General features: G+C 42.4%; 14 non-coding genes across 14 annotated transcripts; all 14 read right to left on the bottom strand.

Moving 5' to 3' along the window:
• Nucleotides 1-502: 502 nt before the first annotated feature.
• trnaf-gaa (transfer RNA phenylalanine (anticodon GAA)) lies at nucleotides 503-575 on the bottom strand. Its single transcript has one exon. It is a non-coding gene; the product is annotated as a tRNA-Phe (tRNA).
• A 1,029-nt stretch (nucleotides 576-1,604) lies between these two features.
• trnaf-gaa (transfer RNA phenylalanine (anticodon GAA)) lies at nucleotides 1,605-1,677 on the bottom strand. The gene has a single exon. It is a non-coding gene; the product is annotated as a tRNA-Phe (tRNA).
• Nucleotides 1,678-11,115: 9,438 nt separating this feature from the next.
• On the bottom strand, nucleotides 11,116-11,188 carry trnaf-gaa (transfer RNA phenylalanine (anticodon GAA)). Its single transcript has one exon. It is a non-coding gene; the product is annotated as a tRNA-Phe (tRNA).
• Nucleotides 11,189-12,223: 1,035 nt separating this feature from the next.
• Nucleotides 12,224-12,296, bottom strand: trnaf-gaa (transfer RNA phenylalanine (anticodon GAA)). Its single transcript has one exon. It is a non-coding gene; the product is annotated as a tRNA-Phe (tRNA).
• Nucleotides 12,297-12,372: 76 nt separating this feature from the next.
• On the bottom strand, nucleotides 12,373-12,446 carry trnai-aau (transfer RNA isoleucine (anticodon AAU)). Its single transcript has one exon. It is a non-coding gene; the product is annotated as a tRNA-Ile (tRNA).
• An 871-nt stretch (nucleotides 12,447-13,317) lies between these two features.
• On the bottom strand, nucleotides 13,318-13,390 carry trnaf-gaa (transfer RNA phenylalanine (anticodon GAA)). Its single transcript has one exon. It is a non-coding gene; the product is annotated as a tRNA-Phe (tRNA).
• A 76-nt stretch (nucleotides 13,391-13,466) lies between these two features.
• Nucleotides 13,467-13,540, bottom strand: trnai-aau (transfer RNA isoleucine (anticodon AAU)). The gene has a single exon. It is a non-coding gene; the product is annotated as a tRNA-Ile (tRNA).
• Nucleotides 13,541-14,418: 878 nt separating this feature from the next.
• trnaf-gaa (transfer RNA phenylalanine (anticodon GAA)) lies at nucleotides 14,419-14,491 on the bottom strand. The gene has a single exon. It is a non-coding gene; the product is annotated as a tRNA-Phe (tRNA).
• A 613-nt stretch (nucleotides 14,492-15,104) lies between these two features.
• trnaf-gaa (transfer RNA phenylalanine (anticodon GAA)) lies at nucleotides 15,105-15,177 on the bottom strand. Its single transcript has one exon. It is a non-coding gene; the product is annotated as a tRNA-Phe (tRNA).
• A 1,035-nt stretch (nucleotides 15,178-16,212) lies between these two features.
• Nucleotides 16,213-16,285, bottom strand: trnaf-gaa (transfer RNA phenylalanine (anticodon GAA)). Its single transcript has one exon. It is a non-coding gene; the product is annotated as a tRNA-Phe (tRNA).
• A 76-nt stretch (nucleotides 16,286-16,361) lies between these two features.
• On the bottom strand, nucleotides 16,362-16,435 carry trnai-aau (transfer RNA isoleucine (anticodon AAU)). Its single transcript has one exon. It is a non-coding gene; the product is annotated as a tRNA-Ile (tRNA).
• Nucleotides 16,436-17,315: 880 nt separating this feature from the next.
• Nucleotides 17,316-17,388, bottom strand: trnaf-gaa (transfer RNA phenylalanine (anticodon GAA)). Its single transcript has one exon. It is a non-coding gene; the product is annotated as a tRNA-Phe (tRNA).
• Nucleotides 17,389-17,470: 82 nt separating this feature from the next.
• On the bottom strand, nucleotides 17,471-17,544 carry trnai-aau (transfer RNA isoleucine (anticodon AAU)). Its single transcript has one exon. It is a non-coding gene; the product is annotated as a tRNA-Ile (tRNA).
• Nucleotides 17,545-18,001: 457 nt separating this feature from the next.
• trnaf-gaa (transfer RNA phenylalanine (anticodon GAA)) lies at nucleotides 18,002-18,074 on the bottom strand. The gene has a single exon. It is a non-coding gene; the product is annotated as a tRNA-Phe (tRNA).
• Nucleotides 18,075-19,275: the final 1,201 nt, after the last annotated feature.

Raw genomic sequence — 19,275 nt, 5'->3', positions numbered from 1 at the left:
GGATCGAACCCATGACCTTGGCGTTATTAGCATCACACTCTAACCAACTGAGCTAACCCGCCATTTGGTATTTTGCTCAATTGTGGAAATGCACCAAGCCTCTGCAAGTGCTGGCATGTAAACAAACAAGCCCACCAACAGCATAGCCTGACAAGACTGGACCCTCTAGGTTGCTTCTTGCGGAAATTCCAAACGGCTGGGGAATTAGCTCAAATGCTTAGCATGCGTGAGGTAGTGGGATCGATGCCTGCATTCTCCAAAAGCAAATTCTTTCATGGATCCAAGAAAACTCCAGTTCACACTTCATGCAGTCTTACGACAACCTACTGTCATGTAACAATGACAAGCAACTTTCCTGTAACACTGATGTCAAAATGTCAGATGAAAAAGCAAGAAATTACTTACTTTCAGAGGAGCAGCGTAGCACACACCATTGAGGCCCACAAACAAAGCTGTGGATAGTTTCCTTGAAGCCAGAGCATGAAGAAAGAACAAATACGAATGCCGAAATCCGGGATCGAACCAGGGACCTTAAGATCTTCAGTCTAACGCTCTCCCAACTGAGCTATTTCGGCAATCCACTAAATGTACTTCTGTGGCACCCTTGACAATTCACATGCATGTGACTCACAATTTTGACACTCAAAATGTACATCATAACCAGTACAGGGATCGAACCCATGACCTCGGCATTATCAGCATCACACTCTAACCAACTGAGCTAACCCTCCTTTTGGTATTTTGCTAAATTGTGGAAATGCACCTAGCCTCTGCAAGTGCTGGCATGTAAACAAACAAGTCCACCAACAGCATAGCCTGACAAGACTGGACCCTCTAGGTTGCTTCTTGCGGAAATTCCAAACGGCTGGGGAATTAGCTCAAATGCTTTGCATGCGTGAGGTAGTGGGATCGATTCCTGCATTCTCCAAAAGCATATTCTTTCATGGATCCAAGAAAACTCCAGTTCACACTTCATGCAGCCTTGTCTTACGACAACCTACTGTCATGTAAACAATGACAAGAAACTGTCATGTAAAAATGACAAGAAACTCTCATGTAACCCTGATGTCACAATGTCAGATGAAAAAGAAAGACATTACTTACTTTCAGAGAGCAGCGTATAACACACTCTAACCAACTGAGCTAACCGGCCGCTGGCTACAGAGCACAGTTGTTGAGATGCACCGAGCCTCTGCAAGTGCTGGAGCACAAACTAACAAGTCCACCAACAGCATAGCCTGAGAAGACTGGACACTCTTGGTTGCTCCTTGTGGCAATTCCAAACAGCTGGGGAATTTGATCAATTGGTATTGTGTTTGCTTAGCATGCTATAGGTAGTGGGATCGATGCCCGCATTCCCCAAAAACATTTTTTTTTGTCGATCCAAGAAAGCTCCAGTTCACACTTCATGCAGCCTTGTCTTACGACAACCTACTGTAATGTAACAATGACAAGCAACTTTCCTGTAACACTGATGTCAAAATGTCAGATGAAAAAGCAAGAAATTACTTACTTTCAGAGGAGCAGCGTAGCACACACCATTGAGGCCCACAAACAAAGCTGTGGATAGTTTCCTTGAAGCCAGAGCATGAAGAAAGAACAAATGCCGAAACCCGGGATCGAACCAGGGACCTTTAGATCTTCAGTCTAACGCTCTCCCAACTGAGCTATTTCGGCAATTCACTAAGTTTATTTCTGTGGCACCCTTGACAATTCACATGCATGTGACTCACAATTTTGACACTCAAAATGTACATCATAACCAGTACAGGGATCGAACCCATGACCTTGGCGTTATTAGCATCACACTCTAACCAACTGAGCTAACCGGCCTGTTGGTATTTTGCTCAATTGTGGAAATGCACCGAGCCTCTGCAAGTGCTGGCACGTAAACAAACAAGTCCACCAACAGCATAGCCTGACAAGACTGGACCCTCTAGGTTGCTTCTTGCGGAAATTCCAAACGGCTGGGGAATTAGCTCAAATGCTTAGCATGCGTGAGGTAGTGGGATCGATGCCTGCATTCTCCAAAAGCAAATTCTTTCATACATAAGGGAACATTTCGGCATTTCGTGTATGATCAGTGAAAAAGTCCATATTGCAAATGTACGGTCCCTTACTAGACGTCCGAAAACATTTGTAAAATTTGCGGTCGGCGTCGGCCCGTGCGGTAGGGCCAGACCTACCGGGAAGTCATCAAATTAACTTTGTCGGACATTCGGTTTCCGTTTTATAAAATAAACAAGTTTTGGACCATTTTTCCGCTATCCCGGAAATTCCCACAAGAGGGCATACGGAATCATATGGCAATTTGGCAAAACATCACGAATCACGACGGGGCCTTATCTCGAAAACGGAAAATATTTCGAAGCCGAAACTTGGTGAGCGTAGGTTTGGCATAATGGGCAGTTGGCCCCGAACAAGATGGCGTCTAGGCCTCAACGGTTTTTGAGTTATGGCCGTTTTTCTGGGATTAAAGGTCCAAAATGGAAGTAGAGAAATTATTTTTCCACTTCAGGTCAAAGTCAAGGAGCCTCCGGTGTCAATAAAAAAAGAACCAGCCATTTATCTATCGTCATTTAAGAGAAACGGAACAATGACAACTTGTTGATGGTCACAAATAGGCTTTTTTTTTTTCAACGGTTACAGATCCAGTTGCAGGGTGTTCATACGAATCTTTTTAAAGTGTGCTGCGGAGCTCTGCGAGATTTCTGTGATTTTCTATGATTTTCTGAAATAACACACACATACTAAACCCTCCGTAAATAACTCAGTTCTTAACGTAAAGACTTAAAACTCAGGATTATGTAAAAGCATACCCCAATGAGGATATGTGGTGACTTATAGCTTCCTGTGCCAACCGGAAGTGCCATAATTGGTGTCTCAGGGGCTGTTTCGAAGGGTTAAAAAAGTCTGATCTGTCCAAAACTTCATATATGTGATTAGGCAACCCCCATGAACTGTAAATCAGTCATTTTTCCCCAAAAAAATCAAAGGAAAAAAAAATCACACTAAAACACAACTTGGATGGAGGGACGTATTGGGGTGCGTAGAGACAGACAGTGGCTGCAATAGTTAGCTTTGTTGGAGCTAAAAAAGAACCGTCAGACCTAGAGTTCCGAAACTTTAGAAACCTGTTCTAGACCTCCGGTCGATGGTACGTGGTGAGTTACGTGGCTCTAGACGGTTCTCGGACCGAGAAACAGCCTTGTACATTTGCAATACCTTCAATTCATTTTGACCATCACAAAAATGACGACGTTTAGAAAAGTCTCAGAGACGCAAGGCTAGGTGCATTGAAACCGGCTCGGCCCATAGAGACGGACCCCAACGTTTCTGTCCGATTGCTCGTTCAAGGACCCTGTAGCAAGGCATGGAAAAAAGTGGATTTTCAGCACCAGTTAGGGTTTTTCTCGGACACCAAATGACCTATCGAGCCGAAACTCGGGATTCGGGGTCGCCTCACATAGGACTTCACATAATGTCCGAACTGGACCCGCAGCTAGAACGTAACTATGTGTTTTACCTTTTTATTATGTTTTAAACTAAAGGCGCTGTGAATTATGGGACTGCTCTGACATATGTGATAGTTGGCTTCTAAATGAGTAGTAAAAAGTGGGTTTGGTGTCATAATGACATCTAATTGACTGATGGACACTGACTTGCTAGTTGACTTTTGTGCATTTGCAATATGTTTAAACGGAGAGGGACCATCACCAAAATGGCATTCTGAAATCAACACAAAAAATGGCATCACCATAGTCTCCAGACTGTGCTGAGTTCAACGAGCTATCCCGCTTGACCGTAGCTCGCTCGGTCTAAGCGCAACGACCATTAGAAAAGTAGGCCCAAAATGAAGCCTGCCCCACAATGTCATTTGCTTTTGAGTGACAGTGAGAGAACCGTTTAGGTGAGAAGAAAAATTCCACCACATGAATGTTCCTAAGGTCCTCCCGATCCGTGCAAGCCTAACCTTGACCGTGTGGCATTAACCCTTAACAGTAAAACAGTGTTTTTTGATCTCACAGATTACAGTGTCATCTCCCCCATAGGAATACATTGCCTGCACCCCTAATTTCAACCTGAAGTCTATATGGGTTATGAATGCCGTATGAACCTGTCTTCGGTACCAGTCCATCAAGCCACTATGAGGTCTACCTGTGTTGATTCTGAGCTTCCTGGACCAACCGGAAGTGGTTAAAATGCCCCTAAAAATGTTTACCCATACCCTGCCTGCAGTTTGACAGACATAGTGCATTCAACCCTGTGTAAATCAGTCAGTTCTTAACGTAAGGACTTAAAACTCAGGATTCTGTAACAGCATACCCCAATGAGGATATGTGTTTATTTATAGCTTCCTGTGCCAACCGGAAGTGCCATAATTGGTGTCTCAGGGGCTGTTTCGAGGGGTTAAAAAAGTCTGATCTTTCCAAAACTTCATATGTGTGATTAGGCAACCCCCATGAACTGTAAATCAGTCATTTTTCCCCAAAAATTTCAAAGGAAAAAAAAATCACACTAAAACACAACTTGGAAGGAGGGACGTATTGGGGTGCGTAGAGACAGACAGTGGCTGCAATAGTTAGCTTTGTTGGAGCTAAAAAAGAACCGTCAGACCTAGAGTTCCGAAACTTTAGAAACCTGTTCTAGACCTCCGGTCGATGGTACGTGGCTCTAGACGGTTCTCGGACCGAGAAACAGCCTCGTACGTTTGCAATACCTTCAATTCATTTTGACCATCACAAAAATGACGACGTTTAGAAAAGTCTCAGAGACTTAAGGCTAGGTGCATTGAAACCGGCTCGGCCCATAGAGACGGACCCCAACATTTCTGTCCGATAGCTCGTTCAAGGACCCCGTAGCAAGGCATGGAAAAAAAGTGGATTTTCAGCACCAATTAGGGTTTTTCTCGGACACCAAATGACCTATCGAGCCGAAACTCGGGATTCGGGGTCGCCTCACATAGGACTTCACATAATGTCCGAACTGGACCCGCAGCTAGAATGTAACTATGTGTTTTACCTTTTTATTATGTTTTAAACTGAAGGCGCTGTGAATTATGGGCCTGCTCTGACATATGTGATAGTTGGCTTCTAAATGAGTAGGAAAAAGTGGGTTTGGTGTCAATTGATATCCGTTTGGTGTCATAATGACATCTAATTGACTGATGGACACTGACTTGCTAGTTGACTTTTGTGCATTTGCAATATGTTTAAACGGAGAGGGACCATCACCAAAATGTCATTCTGAAATCAACACAAAAAATGGCATCACCATAGTCTCCAGACTGTGCCGATTTCAGCGAGACGCCCCGCTTGACCGTAGCTCGTTCTGAGTGCAGCGAACTTGAAAAAAAGAAGGCCCAAAATGAAGCCTGCCCCACAATGTCATTTGATTTTGGGTGGCAGTGAGAGAACCGTTAGGGTGAGAAGCACAATTCGACCTCAGGTGCGTTCCTGAGGTCCTCCCGATCCGTGCAAGCCTAACCTTGACCGTGTGGCATTAACCCTTCACAGTAAAAAGAAGGTGTTTACTTGAAACAGCTTGCTTTGACTTCTCTCCCCATAGGAATACATTGCCTGCACCTCTAAATTCAACCTGAAGCCTATGTGGGTTATGAATGCCTTATGAACCTGTCTTCTAAGACAGTCCATCAGGCCACTATGAGGTCTACCTGTGTCGAATCTAAGCTTCCTGGAGCAACCGGAAGTGGTTAAAATCACCCTAAAAGTGTATACCCATACACTGCCTGCAGTTTGATAGACATAGTGCATTCAACCCTGTGTAGATCAGTCAATTCTTAACGTAAAGACTTAAAACTCAGGATTCTGTAAGTGGCTATGTCAACCAAGATATGTGTTAACTTATAGCTTCCTGTGCCAACCGGAAGTGCCATAATTGGTGTCTCAGGGGCTGTTTCGAGGGGTTAAAAAAGTCTGATCTCTCCAAAATGTCATATGTGTGACTAGGTAACCCTTCTGAACTGTAAATCAGTCATTTCTCCCAACAGATGTCAAAGAAAACCTCCCTCACACACACACAGGAAGGATGGAGTGATAAATTGCGGTGCTTAAAGACACAGAGAGCAGGAAATGGCATTACCATAATCCCTAGGCCGTGCCGAGTTCAACGAGATATCCCTCTTGACCGTAGCTCGCTCGGTCTAGGCGCAGCGACCATTAGAAAGTAGGCCCAAAATGTAGCCTGCCCCACAATGTCATTTGATTTTGGGTGAGAGTGAGAGAACCGTTAGGGTGAGAAGACAAATTCCACCACAGGAATGTTCCTAAGGTCCTCTCGATCCGTGCAAGCCTAACCTTGACCGTGTGGCATTAACCCTTAACAGTAAAACAGTGTTTTTTGATCTCACAGATTACAGTGTCATCTCTCCCCATAGGAATACATTGCCTGCACCCCTAATTTCAACCTGAAGTCTATATGGGTTATGAATGCCGTATGAACCTGTCTTCGGTACCAGTCCATCAGGCCACTATGAGGTCTACCTGTGTTGATTCTAAGCTTCCTGGACCAACCGGAAGTGGTTAAAATCACCCTAAAAGTGTTTACCCATACCCTGTCTGCAGTTTGATAGACATAGTGCATTCAACCCTGTGTAAATCAGTCAATTCTTAACGTAAGGACTTAAAACTCAGGATTCTGTAACAGCATACCCCAATGAGGATATGTGTTGATTTATAGCTTCCTGTGCCAACCGGAAGTGCCATAATTGGTGTCTCAGGGGCTGTTTCGAAGGGTTAAAAAAGTCAGATCTGTCCAAAACTTCATATATGTGATTAGGCAACCCCCATGAACTGTAAATCAGTCATTTTTCCCCCAAAAAATCAAAGGAAAAAAAATCACACTAAAACACAACTTGGATGGAGGGACGTATTGGGGTGCGTAGAGACAGACAGTGGCTGCAATAGTTAGCTTTGTTGGAGCTAAAAAAGAACCGTCAGACCTAGAGTTCCGAAACTTTAGAAACCTGTTCTAGACCTCCGGTCGATGGTACGTGGTGAGTTACGTGGCTCTAGACGGTTCTCGGACCGAGAAACAGCCTCGTACATTTGCAATACCTTCAATTCATTTTGACCATTACGAAAATGACGACGTTTAGAAAAGTCTCAGAGATGCAAGGCTAGGTGCATTGAAACCGGCTCGGCCCATAGAGACGGACCCCAACGTTTCTGTCCGATAGCTCGTTCAAGGACCCTGTAGCAAGGCATGGAAAAAAGTGGATTTTCAGCACCAATTAGGGTTTTTCTCGGACACCAAATGACCTATCGAGCCGAAACTTGGGATTCGGGGTCGCCTCAGCTAGGCTAACACATAACATAAGAAATGGACCCGCAGCTAGAACGTAACTACGTGTTTTATGGTTTTTTTATGGTTTGAACCGAAGGCGTTGTGAATTTTGGGCCAGCTCTGAAGTATGTAATAGTTGGCTACTTAACGAGTTGGAAAAAGTGGGTTTGGTGTCAGTTTGTATCAGTTTGGTGTCAGAATGATATCTAATTGACTGATGGACTCTTGTCCACTTGACTCTTGTACATTTGCAATATGTTTAAACAGTGAGGTACCATCACCAAAAGCGACATTCTGAAATCAACCCTAACGAGCGATTGAGATGAACCAGAATCACTGCAAAGCCATCCCGAGTTCATCGGGCCAGTCAATTTCACATTCCTGCAGGATTTTTATAGCATGACCAATTGGTGATGGTACCTGCCCATTAAAACATATTGCAAATGCACAGTGACTTTGAAAAAGTAAGGAAACATAAACAATTTTTTTTTATTTTTGGGTGACCAGTTGCACGTGCATTTGCAATATGATTCTATAGTGAAAAAACATCACCAAATGCGACATTCTGAAATCAACCCAAACGAGCGATTGAGATGACCCAGAATCACTGCAAAGCCATCCCGAGTTCATCGGGCCAGTCAATTTCACATTCCTGCAGGATTTTTATAGCATGACCAATTTGTGATGGTACCTGCCCATTGAAACATATTGCAAATGCACAGTGACTTTGAAAAAGTAAGGAAACATAAACAAAAAACATTTTTTTTTTTTTTTGGGTGACCAGTTGCACGTGCATTTGCAATATGATTCTATAGTGAAAAAACATCACCAAAAGCGACATTCTGAAATCAACCCAAACGAGCGATTGAGATGACCCAGAATCACTGCAAAGCCATCCCGAGTTCATCCGGCCAGTCAATTTCACATTCCTGCAGGATTTTTATAGCATGACAAATTCGTGATGGTACCTGCCCATTAAAACATATTGCAAATGCACAGTGACTTTGAAAAAGTAAGGAAACATAGAATCCAATTTTTTTTTTTGGGTTACCAGTTGCACATTTCAGATCACCAGTTGCACATTTCAGATCACCAGTTGCACGGAGGAAAATCGTTACTTTTGACTTTGACTTTTGACTTCCTATGATATCATATTGCAAATGGACAAAACATATGCCTTATGCACAAGTAAAACAAAAAAAAATTATGATAATACAAGTTGACAAAGGTATAGTTTGAGCAAAGTATAGTTTGAATTTTGAGCATGACAAATTCGTGATGGTACCTGCCCATTAAAACATATTGCAAATGCACAGTGACTTTGAAAAAGTAAGGAAACATAAACAAATGGACATAATGAAATCATCATTTTTTTTTTCCGGTTACCAGTTGCACGCGCATTTGCAATATGATTCTATAGTGAAAAAACATCACCAAATGGACATGATGAAATCAACACAACGAGTGATGGAAATGAACAACTATCACTGCCCGGCCGTCCCGAGTTCATCAGTTCAGTCAATTTTGGCCCCCCAAAAAATTGACTTTTGACTTTGACTTTTGACTTCCTGTGAAATCATATTGCAAATGGACAAATCATCTTCCTTATGCACAAGTAAAAAAAATAAAATTATGATAAAACATTTTACAAAAGTATATTCATACACTTCTTACACATGATTAATTGTCTTAAAATCGAAACAGTTTCGAAAAACGGTCCAGAAAGCACTTTTTTTAGTTTTTAAAGTTTAAAAAAAAAATCACATTTTCGACTTTTGACATCCTATTAAATCATATTGCAAATGGACAAAACATATGCCTTATGCACAAGTAAAAAAAAAAAAAAAATTATGATAATAAAATACGAATAAAGTATGTTGATACAGTTCTTATACGTGTGTAATTGACACAAAATTCGAAAGAATTTTGAAAAACGGTCCAGAAAGCACTTTTTTAAGGATGTGTGAAGTTTTTTACCAAATTTTGACATTTTTGACTTTTGACTTTGACTTCCTATGAAATCATATTCCAAATGGAGAAAACATATGCCTTATGCACAAGTAAAAAAAAAAAAAAAAAAATGATAATAAAGTATGACTAAAGTATGTTGATAAAGTTCTTATACATGTGTAATTGACATAAAAATTGAAAGAATTTTGAAAAACGGTCCAGAAAGCACTTTTTTAAGGATGTGTGAAGTTTTTTACCAAATTTTGACATTTTTGACTTTTGACTTTTGACTTCCTATTAAATCATATTGCAAATGGACAAAACATATGCCTTATGCACAAGTAAAAAAAAAAAATAATAATTATGATAATAAAATACGAATAAAGTATGTTGATACAGTTCTTATACGTGTGTAATTGACACAAAATTCGAAAGAATTTTGAAAAACGGTCCAGAAAGCACTTTTTTAAGGATGTGTGAAGTTTTTTACCAAATGTTGACATTTTTGACTTTTGACTTTTGACTTCCTATGAAATCATATTCCAAATGGAGAAAACATATGCCTTATGCACAAGTAAAAAAAAAAAAAAAAATGATAATAAAGTATGACTAAAGTATGTTGATAAAGTTCTTATACATGTGTAATTGACATAAAAATTGAAAGAATTTTGAAAAACGGTCCAGAAAGCACTTTTTTAAGGATGTGTGAAGTTTTTTACCAAATTTTGACATTTTTGACTTTTGACTTTTGACTTCCTATGAAATCATATTGCAAATGGACAATGCCTTATGCGCATGTAATTAAAAAAAAAAATGTGATATCAAAATTGGACAAAAGTATATTCATACAGTTCTTACACATGTGTAATTGACAAAAAAAGCGAAAGAATTTCGAAAAACGGCCCAGAAAGCACTTTTTTAAGGGGTGATAAGTTTTGGAAAAAAAAATCCTTTTTTCAAAATTTTGCTTTTGGATGTTGACTTGGGTTGCATTTCCAACATGAAAAACCCCGGTGGAGCGCACTCGCCCCCTGTTGGATTTTTGAGGTGTTACAATTGGCAATTGCCATATGGCATTTGCCATATACTTTGCACGAATCAACGGCGCTTTGGGTGGTATTGGACATCATGTAAATGGTTTGTCCAATGCCAATATCTTGCCATTCATTTTTGTCCAATTCAGGGGGGTATTCCCTTACATGGATCCAAGAAAACTCCAGTTCACACTTCATGCAGCCTTGTCTTACGACAACCTACTGTCATGTAAACAATGACAAGAAACTGTCATGTAAAAATGACAAGAAACTCTCATGTAACCCTGATGTCACAATGTCAGATGAAAAAGAAAGACATTACTTACTTTCAGAGAGCAGCGTATCACACACTCTAACCAACTGAGCTAACCGGCCGCTGGCTACAGAGCACAGTTGTTGAGATGCACCGAGCCTCTGCAAGTGCTGGAGCACAAACTAACAAGTCCACCAACAGCATAGCCTGACAAGACTGGACACTCTTGGTTGCTCCTTGTGGCAATCCCAAACAGCTGGGGAATTTGATCAATTGGTATTGTGTTTGCTTAGCATGCTGTAGGTAGTGGGATCGATGCCCGCATTCCCCAAAAACTATTTTTTTTGTGGATCCAAGAAAGCTCCAGTTCACACTTCATGCAGCCTTGTCTTACGACAACCTACTGTCATGTAACAATGACAAGCAACTTTCCTGTAACACTGATGTCAAAATGTCAGATGAAAAAGCAAGAAATTACTTACTTTCAGAGGAGCAGCGTAGCACACACCATTGAGGCCCACAAACAAAGCTGTGGATAGTTTCCTTGAAGCCAGAAGAAAGAACAAATACAAATGCCGAAACCCGGGATCGAACCAGGGACCTTTAGATCTTCAGTCTAACGCTCTCCCAACTGAGCTATTTCGGCAATTCACTAACTTTATTTCTGTGGCACCCTTGACATTTCACATGCATGTGACTCACAATTTTGACACTCAAAATTTACTGCATAGCCAGTACGGGGATCAAACCCATGACCTTGGAGTTATTAGCACCACACTCTAACCAACTGAGCTAACCGGCCATTTGCTATTTTGCTCAATTGTTGAAATGCACCGAGCCTCTGCAAGTGCTGGCACGTAAACAAACAAGTCCACCAACAGCATAGCCTGACAAGACTGGACCCTCTAGGTTGCTTCTTGCGGAAATTCCAAACGGCTGGGGAATTAGCTCAAATGCTTTGCATGCGTGAGGTAGTGGGATCGATGCCTGCATTCTCCAAAAGCAAATTCTTTCATGGATCCAAGAAAACTCCAGTTCACACTTCATGCAGCCTTGTCTTACGACAACCTACTGTCATGTAAACAATGACAAGAAACTGTCATGTAACAATGACAAGAAACTCTCATGTAACCCTGATGTCACAATGTCAGATGAAAAAGAAAGACATTACTTACTTTCAGAGAGCAGCGTATCACACACTCTAACCAACTGAGCTAACCGGCCGCTGGCTACAGAGCACAGTTGTTGAGATGCACCGAGCCTCTGCAAGTGCTGGAGCACAAACTAACAAGTCCACCAACAGCATAGCCTGACAAGACTGGACACTCTTGGTTGCTCCTTGTGGCAATTCCAAACAGCTGGGGAATTTGATCAATTGGTATTGTGTTTGCTTAGCATGCTATAGGTAGTGGGATCGATGCCCGCATTCCCCAAAAACATTTTTTTTTGTGGATCCAAGAAAGCTCCAGTTCACACTTCATGCAGCCTTGTCTTACGACAACCTACTGTCATGTAACAATGACAAGCAACTTTCCTGTAACACTGATGTCAAAATGTCAGATGAAAAAGCAAGAAATTACTTACTTTCAGAGGAGCAGCGTAGTACACACCATTGAGGCCCACAAACAAAGCTGTGGATAGTTTCCTTGAAGCCAGAGCATCAAGAAAGAACAAATACAAATGCCGAAACCCGGGATCGAACCAGGGACCTTTAGATCTTCAGTCTAACGCTCTCCCAACTGAGCTATTTCGGCAATTCACTAATTTTTTTTCACCCTTGACAATTCACATGCATGTGACTCACAATTTTGACACTCAAAATGTACATCATAGCCAGTACGGGGATCGAACCCATGACCTTGGCGTTATTAGCACCACACTCTAACCAACTGAGCTAACCGGCCATTTGCTATTTTGTTCAATTGTTGAAATGCACCAAGCCTCTGCAAGTGCTGGCACGTAAACAAACAAGTCCACCAACAGCATAGCCTGACAAGACTGGACCCTCTAGGTTGCTTCTTGCGGAAATTCCAAACGGCTGGGGAATTAGCTCAAATGCTTTGCATGTGTGAGCTAGTGGGATCGATGCCTGCATTCTCCAAAAGCAAATTCTTTCATGGATCCAAGAAAACTCCAGTTCACACTTCATGCAGCCTTGTCTTACGACAACCTACTGTCATGTAAACAATGACAAGAAACTGTCATGTAACAATGACAAGAAACTCTCATGTAACACTGATGTCACAATGTCAGATGAAAAAGAAAGACATTACTTACTTTCAGAGAGCAGCGTATCACACACTCTAACCAACTGAGCTAACCGGCCGCTGGCTACAGAGCACAGTTGTTGAGATGCACCGAGCCTCTGCAAGTGCTGGAGCACAAACTAACAAGTCCACCAACAGCATAGCCTGACAAGACTGGACACTCTTGGTTGCTCCTTGTGGCAATTCCAAACAGCTGGGGAATTTGATCAATTGGTATTGTGTGTTTGCTTAGGTAGTGGGATCGATGCCCGCATTCCCCAAAAACATTTTTTTTTGTGGATCCAAGAAAGGTCCAGTTCACACTTCATGCAGCCTTGTCTTACGACAACCTACTGTCATGTAACAATGACAAGCAACTTTCCTGTAACACTGATGTCAAAATGTCAGATGAAAAAGCAAGAAATTACTTACTTTCAGAGGAGCAGCGTAGCACACACCATTGAGGCCCACAAACAAAGCTGTGGATAGTTTCCTTGAAGCCAGAGCATCAAGAAAGAACAAATACAAATGCCGAAACCCGGGATCGAACCAGGGACCTTTAGATCTTCAGTCTAACGCTCTCCCAACTGAGCTATTTCGGCAATTCACTAATTTTTTTTCACCCTTGAAAATTCACATGCATGTGACTCACAATTTTGACACTCAAAATGTATATCATAGCCAGTACGGGGATCGAACCCATGACCTTGGCGTTATTAGCACCACACTCTAACCAACTGAGCTAACCGGCCATTTGCTATTTTGCTCAATTGTTGAAATGCACCGAGCCTTTGCAAGTGTGCAAGTGCTGGCACGTAAACAAACAAGTCCACCAACAGCATAGCCTGACAAGGTACCCTTTAGGTTGCTTCTTGCGGAAATTCCAAACGGCTGGGGAATTAGCTCAAATGCTTTGCATGCGTGAGGTAGTGGGATCGATGCCTGCATTCTCCAAAAGCATATTCTTATATGGATCCAAGAAAACTCCAGTTCACACTTCATGCAGCCTTGTCTTACGACAACCTACTGTCATGTAAACAATGACAAGAAACTGTCATGTAACAATGACAAGAAACTCTCATGTAACCCTGATGTCACAATGTCAGATGAAAAAGAAAGACATTACTTACTTTCAGAGAGCAGCGTATCACACACTCTAACCAACTGAGCTAACCGGCCGCTGGCTACAGAGCACAGTTGTTGAGATGCACCGAGCCTCTGCAAGTGCTGGAGCACAAACTAACAAGTCCACCAACAGCATAGCCTGACAAGACTGGACAGTCTTGGTTGCTCCTTGTGGCAATTCCAAACAGCTGGGGAATTTGATCAATTGGTATTGTGTTTGCTTAGCATGCTATAGGTAGTGGGATCGATGCCCGCATTCCCCAAAAACATTTTTTTTTGTCGATCCAAGAAAGCTCCAGTTCACACTTCATGCAGCCTTGTCTTACGACAACCTACTGTCATGTAACAATGACAAGCAACTTTCCTGTAACACTGATGTCAAAATGTCAGATGAAAAAGCAAGAAATTACTTACTTTCAGAGGAGCAGCGTAGCACACACCATTGAGGCCCACAAACAAAGCTGTGGATAGTTTCCTTGAAGCCAGAGCATGAAGAAAGAACAAATGCCGAAACCCGGGATCGAACCAGGGACCTTTAGATCTTCAGTCTAACGCTCTCCCAACTGAGCTATTTCGGCAATTCACTAATTTTATTTCTGTGGCACCCTTGACAATTCACATGCATGTGACTCACAATTTTGACACTCAAAATGTACATCATACCCAGTACGGGGATCAAACCCATGACCTTGGCGTTATTAGCACCACACTCTAACCAACTGAGCTAACCGGCCATTTACTATTTTGCTCAATTGTTGGAATGCACCGAGCCTCTGCAAGTGCTGGCACGTAAACAAACAAGTCCACCTACAGCATAGCCTGACAAGACTGGACACTCTTGGTTGCTCCTTGTGGCAATTCCAAACAGCTGGGGAATTTGATCAATTGGTATTGTGTTTGCTTAGCATGCTGTAGGTAGTGGGATCGATGCCCGCATTCCCCAAAAATAATTTTTTTTGTGGATCCAAGAAAGCTCCAGTTCACACTTCATGCAGCCTTGTCTTACGACAACCTACTGTCATGTAACAATGACAAGCAACTTTCCTGTAACACTGATGTCAAAATGTCAGATGAAAAAGCAAGAAATTACTTACTTTCAGAGGAGCAGCGTAGCACACACCATTGAGGCCCACAAACAAAGCTGTGGATAGTTTCCTTGAAGCCAGAGCATTAAGAAAGAACAAATACAAATGCCGAAACCCAGGATCGAACCAGGGACCTTTAGATCTTCAGTCTAATGCTCTCCCAACTGAGCTATTTCGGCAATTCACTAATTTTATTTCTGTGGCACCCTTGACAATTCACATGCATGTGACTCACAATTTTGACACTCAAAATGTATATCATAGCGAGTACGGGGATCGAACCCATGACTTTGGCGTTATTAGCACCACACTCTAACCAACTGAGCTAACCGACCATTTGCTATTTTGCTCAATTGTTGAAATGCACCAAGCCTCTGCAAGTGCTGGCACGTAAACAAACAAGTCCACCAACAGCATAGCCTGACAAGACTGGACCCTCTAGGTTGCTTCTTGCGGAAATTCCAAACGGCTGGGGAATTAGCTCAAATGCTTTGCATGTGTGAGCTAGTGGGATCGATGCCTGCATTCTCCAAAAGCAAATTCTTTCATGGATCCAAGAAAACTCCAGTTCACACTTCATGCAGCCTTGTCTTACGACAACCTACTGTCATGTAAACAATGACAAGAAACTGTCATGTAACAATGACAAGAAACTCTCATGTAACACTGATGTCACAATGTCAGATGAAAAAGAAAGACATTACTTACTTTCAGAGAGCAGCGTATCACACACTCTAACCAACTGAGCTAACCGGCCGCTTGCTACAGAGCACAGTTGTTGAGATGCACCGAGCCTCTGCAAGTGCTGGAGCACAAACTAACAAGTCCACCAACAGCATAGCCTGACAAGACTGGACACTCTTGGTTGCTCCTTGTGGCAATTCCAAACAGCTGGGGAATTTGATCAATTGGTATTGTGTTTGCTTAGCATGCTATAGGTAGTGGGATCGATGCCCGCATTCCCCAAAAACATTTTTTTTTGTGGATCCAAGAAAGCTCCAGTTCACACTTCATGCAGCCTTGTCTTACGACAACCTACTGTCATGTAACAATGACAAGCAACTTTCCTGTAACACTGATGTCAAAATGTCAGATGAAAAAGCAAGAAATTACTTACTTTCAGAGGAGCAGCGTAGTACACACCATTGAGGCCCACAAACAAAGCTGTGGATAGTTTCCTTGAAGCCAGAGCATCAAGAAAGAACAAATACAAATGCCGAAACCCGGGATCGAACCAGGGACCTTTAGATCTTCAGTCTAACGCTCTCCCAACTGAGCTATTTCGGCAATTCACTATTTTTTTTTCACCCTTGACAATTCACATGCATGTGACTCACAATTTTGACACTCAAAATGTATATCATAGCCAGTACGGGGATCGAACCCATGACCTTGGCGTTATTAGCACCACACTCTAACCAACTGAGCTAACCGGCCATTTGCTATTTTGCTCAATTGTTGAAATGCACCGAGCCTCTGCAAGTGTGCAAGTGCTGGCACGTAAACAAACAAGTCCACCAACAGCATAGCCTGACAAGACTGGACCCTTTAGGTTGCTTCTTGCGGAAATTCCAAACGGCTGGGGAATTAGCTCAAATGCTTTGCATGCGTGAGGTAGTGGGATCGATGCCTGCATTCTCCAAAAGCATATTCTTTCATGGATCCAAGAAAACTCCAGTTCACACTTCATGCAGCCTTGTCTTACGACAACCTACTGTCATGTAAACAATGACAAGAAACTGTCATGTAACAATGACAAGAAACTCTCATGTAACCCTGATGTCACAATGTCAGATGAAAAAGAAAGACATTACTTACTTTCAGAGAGCAGCGTATCACACACTCTAACCAACTGAGCTAACCGGCCGCTGGCTACAGAGCACAGTTGTTGAGATGCACCGAGCCTCTGCAAGTGCTGGAGCACAAACTAACAAGTCCACCAACAGCATAGCCTGACAAGACTGGACACTCTTGGTTGCTCCTTGTGGCAATTCCAAACAGCTGGGGAATTTGATCAATTGGTATTGTGTTTGCTTAGCATGCTATAGGTAGTGGGATCGATGCCCGCATTCCCCAAAAACATTTTTTTTGTCGATCCAAGAAAGCTCCAGTTCACACTTCATGCAGCCTTGTCTTACGACAACCTACTGTCATGTAACAATGACAAGCAACTTTCCTGTAACACTGATGTCAAAATATCAGATGAAAAAGCAAGAAATTACTTACTTTCAGAGGAGCAGCGTAGCACACACCATTGAGGCCCACAAACAAAGCTGTGGATAGTTTCCTTGAAGCCAGAGCATGAAGAAAGAACAAATGCCGAAACCCGGGATCGAACCAGGGACCTTTAGATCTTCAGTCTAACGCTCTCCCAAATGAGCTATTTCAGCAATTCACTAATTTTATTTCTGTGGCACCCTTGACAATTCACATGCATGTGACTCACAATTTTGACACTCAAAATGTACATCATAGCCAGTACGGGGATCAAACCCATGACCTTGGCGTTATTAGCACCACACTCTAACCAACTGAGCTAACCGGCCATTTGCTATTTTGCTCAATTGTTGAAATGCACCGAGCCTCTGCAAGTGCTGGCTCGTAAACAAACAAGTCCACCTACAGCATAGCCTTACAAGACTGGACACTCTTGGTTGCTCCTTGTGGCAATTCCAAACAGCTGGGGAATTTGATCAATTGGTATTGTGTTTGCTTAGCATGCTATAGGTAGTGGGATCGATGCCCGCATTCCCCAAAAACATTTTTTTTTGTGGATCCAAGAAAGCTCCAGTTCACACTTCATGCAGCCTTGTCTTACGACAACCGACTGTCATGTAACAATGACAAGCAACTTTCCTGTAACACTGATGTCAAAATGTCAGATGAAAAAGCAAGAAATTACTTACTTTCAGAGGAGCAGCGTAGTACACACCATTGAGGCCCACAAACAAAGCTGTGGATAGTTTCCTTGAAGCCAGAGCATGAAGAAAGAACAAATACAAATGCCGAAACCCGGGATCGAACCAGGGACCTTTAGATCTTCAGTCTAACGCTCTCCCAACTGAGCTATTTCGGCAATTCACTAATTTTACTTCTGTGGCACCCTTGACAATTCACATGCATGTGACTCACAATTTTGACACTCAAAATGTACATCATTGCCAGTACGGGGATCAAACCCATGACCTTGGCGTTATTAGCACGACACTCTAACCAACTGAGCTAACCGGCCATTTGCTATTTTGCTCAATTGTTGAAATGCACCGAGCCTCTGCAAGTGCTGGCACGTAAACAAACAAGTCCACCAACAGCATAGCCTGACAAGACTGGACCCTCTAGGTTGCTTCTTGCGGAAATTCCAAACGGCTGGGGAATTAGCTCAAATGCTTTGCATGCGTGAGGTAGTGGGATCGATGCATGCATTCCCCAAAAGCATATTCTTTCATGGATCCAAGAAAACTCCAGTTCACACTTCATGCAGCCTTGTCTTACGACAACCTACAGTCATGTAAACAATGACAAGAAACTGTCATGTAACAATGACAAGAAACTCTCATGTAACACTGATGTCACAATGTCAGATGAAAAAGAAAGACATTAGAGAGAAAATAGCGGGCCTCAATGGCGGGCCTTCATGCAGCCTTGTCTTACGACAACCTACTGTCATGTAAACAATGACAAGAAACTTTCATGTAACAATGACAAGAAACTCTCATGTAACCCTGATGTCACAATGTCAGATGAAAAAGAAAGACATTACTTACTTTCAGAGAGCAGCGTATCACACACTCTAACCAACTGAGCTAACCGGCCGCTGGCTACAGAGCACAGTTGTTGAGATGCACCGAGCCTCTGCAAGTGCTGGAGCACAAACTAACAAGTCCACCAACAGCATAGCCTGACAAGACTGGACACTATTGGTTGCTCCTTGTGGCAATTCCAAACAGCTGGGGAATTTGATCAATTGGTATTGTGTTTGCTTAGCATGCTATAGGTAATGGGATCGATGCCTGCATTCTCCAAAAGCAAATTCTTTCAAGGATCCAAGAAAACTCCAGTTCACACTTCATGCAGCCTTGTCTTACGACAACCTACTGTCATGTAAACAATGACAAGAAACTGTCATGTAACAATGCCAAGAAACTCTCATGTAACACTGATGTCACAATGTCAGATGAAAAAGAAAGACATTACTTACTTTCAGAGAGCAGCGTATCACACACTCTAACCAACTGAGCTAACCGGCCGCTGGCTACAGAGCACAGTTGTTGAGATGC

Source organism: Oncorhynchus clarkii, chromosome 20 (genome assembly GCF_045791955.1).
Source record: "Oncorhynchus clarkii lewisi isolate Uvic-CL-2024 chromosome 20, UVic_Ocla_1.0, whole genome shotgun sequence".
Taxonomy (NCBI): domain Eukaryota; kingdom Metazoa; phylum Chordata; class Actinopteri; order Salmoniformes; family Salmonidae; genus Oncorhynchus; species Oncorhynchus clarkii.
The sequence above is the reverse complement of the archived record's forward strand: the minus strand, read 5'-3'. Positions and strand labels throughout refer to the sequence as shown.